Consider the following 11,803-nt stretch of genomic DNA (forward strand, 5'->3'; position numbering starts at 1 on the left):
AATAACAGTCATTGGGTTAAGAAAATATTACTAGTCATTGCATCTAAAGATGAAAATGTTAGTTCGTTAATTAACGGGTTGATGCAGAATCAGTCAGAAACTACGTTGATGAATAACCTTTTAATCAAAATGTCAAATATTCTCGAGTTTTAGCTTCTCAAATGTGAATATTTGGTGTTTTTCATTAATCTAGTCGCAGTATAGTGTTTATTGGAAAGAAACTTCAAACAAAACTTTATTATTTTTTAATCTCACTGGCCGACTGTTTAATCACTCACAATCAAATTGAAATATTTCCTTTCATATTTGCTGTATTGTTTTTACTCTTTGAAGAAGCACGATCAAAGGATCAGAGCACAAAGCCAAGTTCGGGAGACCCCTCGGGAGTCAGTTCTATTCAAAATGTCCAAGAGGGAAATTCAACATATCCTGCAAGGCACATGCGGATAATCATGACTGGAGACGAAGGACGTGAAGCATTTTCTGATGATTAGCTGTTAAATTAGCTGAATGAAGCAAGAATATCAAATAGTGTTTAACTTCTTGAACGTGAAGCTTTGCTCCTCATCTCCGTTTCCTACACAGGAAGACTATTGAACTAAAGTTGGTTATATGGTTGGTTATAATGTTTACCCATGGAGGTGTATAGAAAATGAAACTGATGAATCAGTGTATGAAGCAGAACCAAAACTTTGCCAAAGGGCCAACAAAAACTGAATCAAGGCACGGCTCTTAGTCTAACCTTGACTACAGTTTTACGAAGCTGTTTGCAGTGTTTATCTGACACCGTGCAACTGTTTGTATGTGGATAATGCTGGGTAGATAACATGCAGCCATTAGGGAATAAGAAAAAAAGGGTTTATGGGTAAATAACCTGCCGGAGTCAGCTGGGGAAGCCACTTAATCCAGTGCACGCAGGCCGAAAGAGCAGATGGGTAAATTAATGATGTCTCAGTGCAGAGCAGAGAACAAAAGCAAATCCCATCACAGCAAATCTGGTCCGTCATATCTCCGCGTCTACACCTCAATGAGATTCAGATGCAATCAATGGGATCAAACTACACAAAACTTTTTAATGATCCTCGTCTCTTCGACTAAATGTGCAGCAGACCATTCCCAGACCGGTGGAAATGCTCTTTGTCTCGCTTTTCTGAACTTCTCGTCTTTTTGTGACCACTTCATTTCACACTCTACATTCAGAAAATTGACTTGGCCCAAGCCGGCGAATACAAGGCCGCGTACAAATAGCGCTGACCGCCGAGGCCCGACGCCGCCACAGCCGACGCTATTTGCTGTTGCTTGAAGTCGGCTGTTAACCTCGCCTGTATAAATGACACCTTAAGGATTTGCAGGTCTGGTCTGGTGCCAAATTTAGATCCGGCTGCCCTGGACGTAAATAACAAATCAAACGCTTCCCGAGCCGAGGCGAGCGTTTGCTTATCTCCCAGGCATCGACCCCTGGAGCCTGTTCAAGCAGGATATCAATCCCTGCCTTTGAAACTGGGGGGGGGCAACCTTTAATGCCTCAAAAAGAGATCAATAATGTATCATAACCTCTCTTTTTCATTTATGAGAAAATATGAACTGCGCTGCCGAAAAAAGCGCCACAGATACATTTCACACCTCTCAATCAATGTTTATGCAAACCCAGGACTTTTCTCTTGACTGCTACACTGTTGGCCGATGGTCTGAGAGAAAATTCTTTCCACCCAGGGATTAGGAAACGGACAAATGCAGAATATTTGGAGAGACGGCTTGTAGTTTTATGGAAAACGCCTGCCCACAGACTTGGAAGCAGCAGACAGTTGACTTTAATTAGGATGTTTTACAGCCATTATTTATTCATTTATGTTATCTGCGTTTATTTCTCAACAAGACTATACAGACATATGTTGTATTGTTGCTTTTCTCCTATATTATCATTCATTATTTGATTGTACACCAGCATCCACTAGATAAAAACCTTAAAATCTCCTTATTTCTGTTTAAAGCTGCTATTTATTCTATTTTTTTTTACAAATATACACAGGGTTCTTTGAACACGGTGAAATCTTTGGGCTGTCGGCTAAATATCGACTTCACAAAAACGTGAATGCATCCATTTCTTCACTTTCCACGGCGCCTTGAACTCTCTCCGCTGCACTCATTGTGAGTGAAGTGCTGTGGGCAGTCGTCGCTTTAATCCGTCTGTCTGAGGCTCGGTCTTTAATGGGGTGTTCCAGTCTACAAAGCTCGACTTTACAGTGCTGATGTAAAATTCAACTGCTGTCGGTGTCGACGGAGCGAGAAATCCAACCTAAGTATCCCGACAGCAGAAGGCAGCTGATGCGCAGCAAAATATACGCGGGTTAATGCCTTTAAACAGACGCCAAAATAAAAACATTTACAAATAATTTATGGAGATTTTGCTATTACTGCTAAATGAGGCTTGTTTTCTAAATCATTTCCTTTTATTACTGATTGTTTTTAAAGGTTTTTGGACCACCTTAAAAAAATGTATTTTTTGCTAGTGTGCTACGAAGCGCAGCAGTAATTTCATTCCCTTCTATAATCTGCAGCATAAAGAGAAACACACCACAGCTTTGTAAATTTAATCAGGCATTTTTCAAGCGACAGAAATACCAATGTTTTACTTGTTATGCTTCCAGCTATGGGAAAGTCTGTGGTGGCATCATTGTAAACTGTGTATGGATTTACATTTCATTGCTAGAGGTTGACAGATTCACACTGACGTAAAATGCAAATTGTTAAAGAAAACATCTGTTTGAGCAGGTGACATTTATTATCCATTAATGTCTTCTATAAGGAAATAGGGGACAAAGGTATGTCCTTTAAAAAGTACAAGTTAAAGTTTAACTCATAAGTAAGACTGATGTGCGAGTACTAGATGCAAACGTACTTTAGAGCAAAAAAAGGATGATGAGAGCTTAAATTATTTAAGGCTCAAGCTTTATGCTTTTAATGCCGACTAGTCAAACTCCAGAAATCCGTCGGTGCTCATGAACTTCAGTTTCGTCCGCAGTATAACTACAGCTGTCAAATCAATCTACGTTGGCAGAAACTACAGTCCAAATTGTGTAAATACTCAAGAGCCAGTGTAAGATATAAAACACTACTTCAGAAATCTAGTGTAAAGCAGTGTTGACCTACAAAGGTAGCACACATAGCAGGTTAGCAACTCAGTACACAATCGCAGTAGTTACGCGTGTAAAACACAACAAAACAGACGCGTAGGACGCAACGTTTCACCTCGGGTCACGCTTGCATTTGTGCAATCATTACGAGTCATTACGTCGCCCTTGTGCAGACAGCCGTAACGATTAAAACAGATTCTGCACCATCCCATACGCATGAGATGGATGAGTCAAAAAAAAAAAAAAATGCAACTCAAAAAGCTTTTAGGCACGCTACCTGTAACAGCAACACAAACAAAAAACATCAATAACGTCTGAATTTAATCAAAACTAAATGCAAATCCAAGACTCTCCAGATCTAAGTTAAATAAATTCTTGATACCGTTCTCCCTTCCTTGACTTGAAAAATAGTGATAGTTGGATAAATTGGCTGCATCAGCAGACACACTCAGCTGCAGGTAAAAAAAAAAAAAGCAGCTTGCTCAGCCTAGCAACCACTGAGCCATGAAGTAACACCCTGGATCACACACACACCTCCGTGACGCACACATAACACGACACACAAAGTATCACTGGCACTCAACCTGACAGCTGGAAAACACTTCTTAAACAAATACTGTCAGAATACAGATTTAGCCTGCCCCGTGGTAATAAAAATAGAGTCAGTTGTCATTGTGTTGTGGGAGTTATCACTGTGTCAACGTTGCATTGCAGAGTTATTTGACAACGTGCAATTTCCCTTTTCAATCAGACTTCCACTCTGCTTAGTAATCTTTACAGCATTACTGCCCCACTGGCAGTTTTAGCTCTGCGGTATTATAAATACATGGTGTCGTGATTGATCTTGCGGTCATCGAATGGTACCATAACCTCACTTTTGTTTGTCTAGTTTGATTTAATGAGACTTTCTAAACTGTACTTCAATGAGGAAACTCGTTCAACAAACCAAATGTACATCTCTCATAGGTAATAAAATGTACCCTTTGGCCAGCACTTCATCTTCGGCAAACGCACTGTGCATCGCATTTACAAAAAACCAAGAAAAGAAAAATATAACTCTGAAATCATATAGTTACTTCATACACCAATGAGCCACAACATTAAAACCACAGACAGGAGAAGTAAATAACATCGACCATCTTGTGACAATTCAATGTTCTGCTGGGAAACTTTTGGACCTGGCATTCATTCATTGGTGTGGATGTTACTTAGACATGTAGCACCCGCCTAGACCAGACCAGGCACCCCCACCCCATAGCAATGACAGTCCTTGATGGCAGCAGCCAACCCCAGCAGGAACAACCCAAAAAACATGAAGAACAGCACAAGGTGTTGACCTGGCCTCCAAATTCACTAGACCCCAAACTGATCAAGTATCTGTGGGATGATCCAAAGGCCCCCACTAACAACATTATGGTGCCAGACACCACAGGACACCCTCACAAGGGCCATGTCCATTCTCTGATGAGTCAGAACTGTTTTGGAGGCACAAGAGAGACCTACACAATATTAGGCATAGTCATAATGTTATGCCGGGTCAGTGTATAACCCCGCTCCAATCACAGAGACTAGGGACTCCATACTGCCATACCACTGCGAATCTTGTCTCAAGCTGGTATTTTTTTTTTAAAATTATCTTTTCGCATATCAAACACCTAACGACGGACATCAACTTCACTTTCTCCGCTCAGTTGCTTCTTCAGACGGAGGTCTACAAAACGCCGAGACCTACTGCAACCTCACGCCAGCTCGGCTTTACAAGCTGCCACCTCGTTCCAGACTGAGAAGTGACAGTCAACTGGTCTGACAACAGCAATGCGGCTAATTACATAACAGGAAACCACATCATAAAGGAAAGCTTTCAACGAGCTAGGGATGACAAAACTATTTCAGAAAGTCTTCGGCAGGACTATTCGCATGCTGGCAGGCTGTGGGGCTTTCATTCAAATAAGGACTTAATTATCAACTAAACATTGAACTTAGTAAGATGCACATATCAATCAGTAACAAACGCAACATCATACTAATCCTGGTATGTTCAATGCAATCAGAACACTGGATCAAACATGTGTAATGGTCAAGGCTCACCCTTATTATAATCATTTAGAAGCATTAATCTAATATTGCATTAATAAAGCAAGTTAAAAGAGACTAATGAGGCGAGGTTGCAGTAATATTTGGTTTTTCTATAGCAGCATTCCTTTGAGCTGAAACCCACCAAAGGCTGGACAAGACTACGCACAGGAAACATTGTTCTTTCTACAGCCAACATCGTGAATCAAGGTCACCGTGTAATGAGCTCTGACAAATGTCAAACCCATTACATAATCCCCTGAGCTCTATCATTATAAGCATATGGCTCTAACAAAAAGCACAGCGGAGCAGCGAGAGCCTCTGGCTTAGTGATGATCAAATGGGCACCGTACAGAATACAGAACACCAAGTCCGTGCTTCCCTGTTGCTTCTCTAGGTCCGAAAGCAAGGTCTAAAAATAATTACTGTAAATCTTAAAAGATCTATTTATAAAGTCAATTAGCACTGCAATACAAAGAAAATGAGTTATGCTCAAAACGAATATCCATTGCTTTTATAAATACCTTCAAATTAACAACAAACTACAGTGTGAGCGTATACTGCTAATGAGCACAATTATGCGATTCTCTGTCTTTTATAGATTTTCTATTGGAAAAGCCGGGGCAAGCGAAACCAAGAGATTCAAGGGACGGGAAAAAAAGGGAAGAGGGACTTTTCACAAAAAGGGTTTTTGAATAATGACACGTTCTTCACACCAGTCACCTTTTGGAGAAGTTATGCAAGAAATGTCACTGAATGTCAGCTTCAAACTGGTTTTTTTATTCGCAAGCTGGAGGCGAGGTTGGACGGGAGTTTGACAGAATATTCATCTGTGCGTGCCGCAGATAGAAATACAGAGTGTGCAGATACTGAGATGAAAGCGTTTTGTGCTCAGAGGATTTATTCATCACAAGGCCAAAATACAGAGCACTTCTTTTCACACGAGACCAACTGTATGGATTCAGCGTGGATATATCTAAACCAACAATATGGAAGCCAAATAAGTAGTAGTGGTATTCAAACACTGGATACGACAATTGCTGTGACGCGTTTTGTGAGTACTACGGCAACAGACAACAGTCTACATGTGTCATTTGCTGCACAATTGCATTGCATTGCAACAGATTCAGTTTCTAGCAGACCAATTATTAGCCTCGCTCAGACGGTTCCTGTAAGGATGTCAAAAGCGTTTTAAACATTATCCATCACAAAAGAGGACTTTGTAGATATTTGCCATCCTAACTATTATACAGTGCATAACATTCCTGCACTTAATTCTCCTTCACGACTGTTATAATGTTCAGTTTATACTGAAACAGCATCGGGAAGGTGGCAGTTCAACTACGATCATTTTGGAGGATGTAGATTGTAGATGTGGTTAAACTGGATTGAATTAAACACATGGAAGTGTTGGTGTTATTTAGGCCACTGGCAAAAAATGGGTTTGTCAAAATAATAGAAACGTGTCAGTACACACACAGTGCAATTCACAAAACCACAGAAAATGAAACCACAGTTATATCAACAGCTCTTTCAGTTATTTTAAACAAATGTTCAATGCCATAACCATCACGAAACTTTAGATTTAGTGCAGAACTGTTATATTATTAATGCATTTTCAACAGCAACTGACACACAAACATTGTCAACGTCCCAAAATTCACAAAACCGTTTGCACGGAGCCACATTTTGGACAATCAACACACAACTTCGCCCCTTGCAGGATCGATAACACGCGATTCCTGCAGCGCGCGGTTCGGAAGTGATAACGAAAGTTGGCAGGCGTGCAACGCTGCAGATTGCAATCCAAGACAGCCTGCATGAGAGAGAAATCACATGGCTGACTGTAAACAAAGCAGTTATGCAACAATCTGAGATTCATGCACACACTGGCTGGGATGCACTCTGACCCACCCACCCCCCTCCCACAAAGTAGCCTGCACGGGGCGAGCTACGGGAGGGGGTCAGTGAGGCAGGGGTTGAGGGGGAAGAGCTAAGGGACTGGAGCCCTTATAAACCTGTAAGGGGCGGCTGGTGGAGCCCATCCCCCCTAATGTGACTCATGTTTCCCCCTGCTCTGTGTTGCCTGCTTCCCGCACAGAAGGGGGCGGGAAGCAGGCACAATAATCATGTTTGCACGTCTGCAGATTTACACTCCAAATCATTCAGGCGCTGTCATTAATTAATTAATTAAAAATTAAATAGAAATAAATGCAACATGTTTAAAAGTCGCCACTACTCTGAAAACTTGAAGCTGGGATGCTGACGTTGACACAGAAGAGAGAGAGAGGGGAGAGGGGGGAGAGGGGGGAGAAGAGGAGAAAAAAAAAAAAAGTAGCAACTAGGAAACACGTTGATTTTAGTGTATGCAAATAACAATGTCAACAACAAACAACAACGTGGAGGAAGGTTTGAGCTGGTGACAAATCCGAGCAAAGAAAAGGCAAGAGAGCAAAGGCAGGAGGGCAACACGCTGTTACAATCATAATACGGCTTGTGTAAATGAGAGAAGGTGATGCTCTGGATCCTGCCTTGCAAAGAGCAAGAAAACACGTCACACCGCATGGCTCTTTATTTGTTGACAAGCCAGACAAACTCCAGCACCGGGTGGTTATTTGGTGGCGAAACAGGCCGTTGGTGCGGCGGTTACTTGCCCTTCTAGCAAGTTGAAACATAATTTTTTTTTTTTTTTTTTTTTTTTTTTTCCTGTGGGGGGCTAGCTCGCAAGCTAACGGCTCTGCTAGCCTATAATGTAACTGAGGAAGAGAGAGAAAGCACATTCACCTCCGTTAGCCGCTAGCGCCCATCCCCCAACCAACCAGCCTTCCATGTCTGTGTCCACCATCTTTAATCTGTGCTCCGTCTCCCTTCCCGCCGCACAAAACACGACAAAAACACGGGGCACTCACCTTCAGCGACCATCGCCAAATCGGTCGTCGCCTTCCGAAATAATAAATCGATTTTTGTCTAAATTTGGTTCGTATTTTAATATTGAAAATTGGCCGTGCGAGCGGAACCGCGCCTTGAGAGAAGAGCAGCAATCCTAAACCGCCATCTGGTGGTATTTTCCTCTCTGTGATGCAGCGGGAGCGGCGCAGCCTCAGACCGAGACACAGCTGCCCCCTGGCGGACACACCGGGCCGCGGCGGAGGCGCGCCTACGGGGGCGAGCATGGGAAGGGAGGGACCCAAGACCCCGCCAGCACATCACTGGCGGGCACGCGCACCGGAGCAAATAGACCCCCCCCCCACCCGCCCCCTCCTTCTCCACAGCCACTTGCTTGCCACTTTATTAGGTACACTAGTGGAAACAAATCTAATATAACAGTCCAGTCTTCACACAAATTAAAGTATTAAATTAATATATATTTTATTAAATATACCAGTCAAATTTCTCTCCACAATTAAAACATACAGTCAGTTGCCAGTTCATTAGGTACACTAGTGGGGAAACAAATGCAATCCAATCATCATGGTTTCAATAAATGAATAGTACATGATCTACTAAAAAATGCTCAAATATAATGCAGCAATTCTGAGTCACAAATTAAGACATTCATTCACTTGCCAGTTCATTAGGTACACTAGTAATATGCATTAAATCCTATCGTCATGAAAGTTATAGCGTTCAGGAATTTGTTTCAAATGACTGAGAGGTGTCGTTTCAACTGTGTTTTAATTTTCTGTGGTTTGTCGTACGACTGACTTGTATTAGTTTGTACCGACATGTGTTTCTATTATTTTGACAGCCCCGTTTTTTAGCCAGTGGGCTCAGGCTAAATAACAGAAACCCTTTTCGTGTGTTTAGTTTAATCCAGTTTAACAGCACCACAAACTACATCCTTCTAAATAATCATACGGTTTAATAACCACCTCGACTGACTAGTGTTTTCACTAGTGTACCTAAGGAATTGGCAAATGAGTGAATAACAGGAATTAATCTACAACGTCAGATTTATTTTGAAGTATTAAATTCATTCAGATTCAATTCATTCATTCAGCTTCTGTAACTGCTTGTCCTCTGGATGGTCGCGGTCGGGCTGGATCCTGTCCCAGCTGTCATTGGGGCGAAAGGCGGGGGAAAACCCTGGACAGGTCGCCAGTCTATCGCAGGGCTAACACAAAGAGACAGAGAACCATTCACACTCACACCTACGGCGAGCGTGTCTTTGGACGGTGGGAGGAAGCCGGAGTACAAGGAGAGAACCCATGCAGACACAGGGAGAACATGCAAACTGGACACAGAAAACAAAGGCCCCAATAGGATGATGGATTCGAACCCAGAAGCTTCCTGCTGTGAGGCATTGGTGCAAACTGATGTGCCGCCCTCCATGAATTAAAACAGAATTAAATTGAACTGCATAATACATTAGAACACATCAATTTTCAACAGTGTACCTAATGAACTGTCCGTTGAATGTATATAAATATGATGTATGTGGTGCAGCTAGCTAAAACTGATGCAGCCTAATGAATGAAAGACTCTTTCAGTACCTTGTAGTGTTATTTACATTGCATTACTCACTAAAATATACAAATGTACATTAAATACTGAATACATTTAGCATATAGGTTATGTAAAAAATGTTTAAAAAACTATACTACTTTTTTGTGATAAGACTGATCAGTTATTGATAATATAGTCACCTTCTTGTGATTGCAAATCAATTAATTATTGCAGCTCAAACAAAAAAACGCCACTCATGCTTTTATGTATATCAGTGCATTCGTGACCTTTGACCCAGGGTTTGTTTGATGCTTCCTCTACCTCCCAGCCTCGATGCAGAGAAAGAGATTTGAAAAAAATAAAAAATAGAACGCACTGAGCACGTGCACGTTGCTTGACTCCTACCTCAGGTCTTTGGGCTGAAACTGGACGTGCATAAATCCAATTACAGAGCCTGGATGGACTCACATTACTCACTCCGTCTCAGCGTGGCCTGATACCGGCAGAACGAACGGAACGGGAGATGGAGACGGACAGGGGAAAGCAATGACTTTGGCTAATCATATTAGTGCCACTCTGGAGTCATTAAGTGGATATCAAACGCCCAGATCGCATAGGGGTTTTTGTAGGGTATTTAGGGTATTTAGGGTATTTCTATGCATGTGTGTGAGAGAGAGCGAGATAGAGAGAGCATAAAACAAAAAGAAAAGCTGATAAAAACTGCTGTGCCCACCTCTTCTGCATCTTGGTAACAGATGCACCACACACACAGACAGACAGACACACACACAACGAATTGGGTGGTGTTTTGTGTGGACGGACGCACTGTTGTTCGCCATAGCAACAGCACGTCTTGCCCATAAAAGCTGCAGCCAGGCACTCCCCTCGGGGTTACTTTCACGAACGTGTGCACCACACGCAGAGATACACAAATATAAGGTAATAAAACAAATCAAGGTTTGGCATAATAAGGCATTCCCCTAAATCCCAGAGCGAAAATATAAACGGGAACTTACTCACGTTACTTTAAAGTAATCCCTTAAAGGAGCACTTTTAAGATTGGGAACAACGTGCATAACATTTGCAAAGTTGAATGTTTGCACATTAAATACCACTCAAAGATTATGAGCGTGCAAATAATCATTGTGTTGTCTTCACTGTGTATAAATGTGTGCTCACAAATCTTCAGTTCTTGCCCAGTTCTGCACAAACACAACCCATACAAACATGTGTTTCTATCTTTGTGTGTACCTTCCACAGACATAATGCATTCACTAGCTCTCTACCCCAACCATAACTTAATCGTAACCTTTGTTACCTTTGTGTGGCCTGATGACAAGAAATAACAACTTAATTAAAAACAAAACCGCACACCCACTCGGGCATGCACGCACTCTGGATCCATATCGTCCAGTGACTTGCTATAGACCACTTCAGGGGGAAAGTCTCGCTAATTGACGGACGCCAGAGCTCCACGTTTCCCCTTCGGGATCCTAACCAGCGGAATAATTCCCGTTTACTGATGTCTTGAGATTCTATTTTTGTTGTGTCCTCGATTTTTACAGAGATGTCTGCTCCTGCTCCTGCTGCTGCTGCAAAACAACTTCTTACATGCCGTCTCGTCGCCATTGTCTGGTCAAATGATTCATCAAGAGAGGAAAATAGTCCAAAAAGTCTCCTCTTTGAAAAACTCTCTCGGGGGTAGGAGTTCCCATTGAGAAGATGTCCCTCTGCAGAGCAAATGACATAGTTTTCATTCTGAGAAACACGATATTGATGGTTCTGAAATGCAGGAAAGAGATTTGGTTAATTGAGTATAGATACTATATATGTACAAACATTTCTAGATGGAAATATGTCACATTTAACGTGCATGTTGTGAGGAAACCTACATTTTCAAGGCTGCCCTCAGTGCATGTACAGTATGTTCAGCTCCTATGTACCATGTGCTCTAAATCTAGTATTGCAGGGCTGTCATTGCTTCCTCTCATATCTCTACACCGACGCAATGTGGCTGAACATACATCTCTGAACTGATAAGATCACAGAAGAAGTACTAAATATAAAATGTACGCTTTTGCACATTTGACCTCACACACCGACCCAAGAAAAGCTGCACACTATATTCAAGCTTTAAAACAAGCACCCCA

General features: G+C 41.9%; 1 protein-coding gene across 1 annotated transcript in view; it reads right to left on the minus strand.

Annotated features, from left to right (window-relative positions):
* Positions 1-8,265, minus strand: part of stag1a (STAG1 cohesin complex component a) — a 38,289-nt gene extending 30,024 nt beyond the window's left edge. The window contains exon 1 of the mRNA XM_084569425.1: positions 8,117-8,265. The gene's annotated coding sequence lies outside the window, so the exon portion shown is untranslated. The remainder of the gene's footprint in view (positions 1-8,116) is intronic.
* Positions 8,266-11,803: the final 3,538 nt, after the last annotated feature.

This window comes from Chelon labrosus (assembly GCF_963514085.1).
Source record: "Chelon labrosus genome assembly, chromosome: 20".
Lineage (NCBI taxonomy): Eukaryota > Metazoa > Chordata > Actinopteri > Mugiliformes > Mugilidae > Chelon > Chelon labrosus.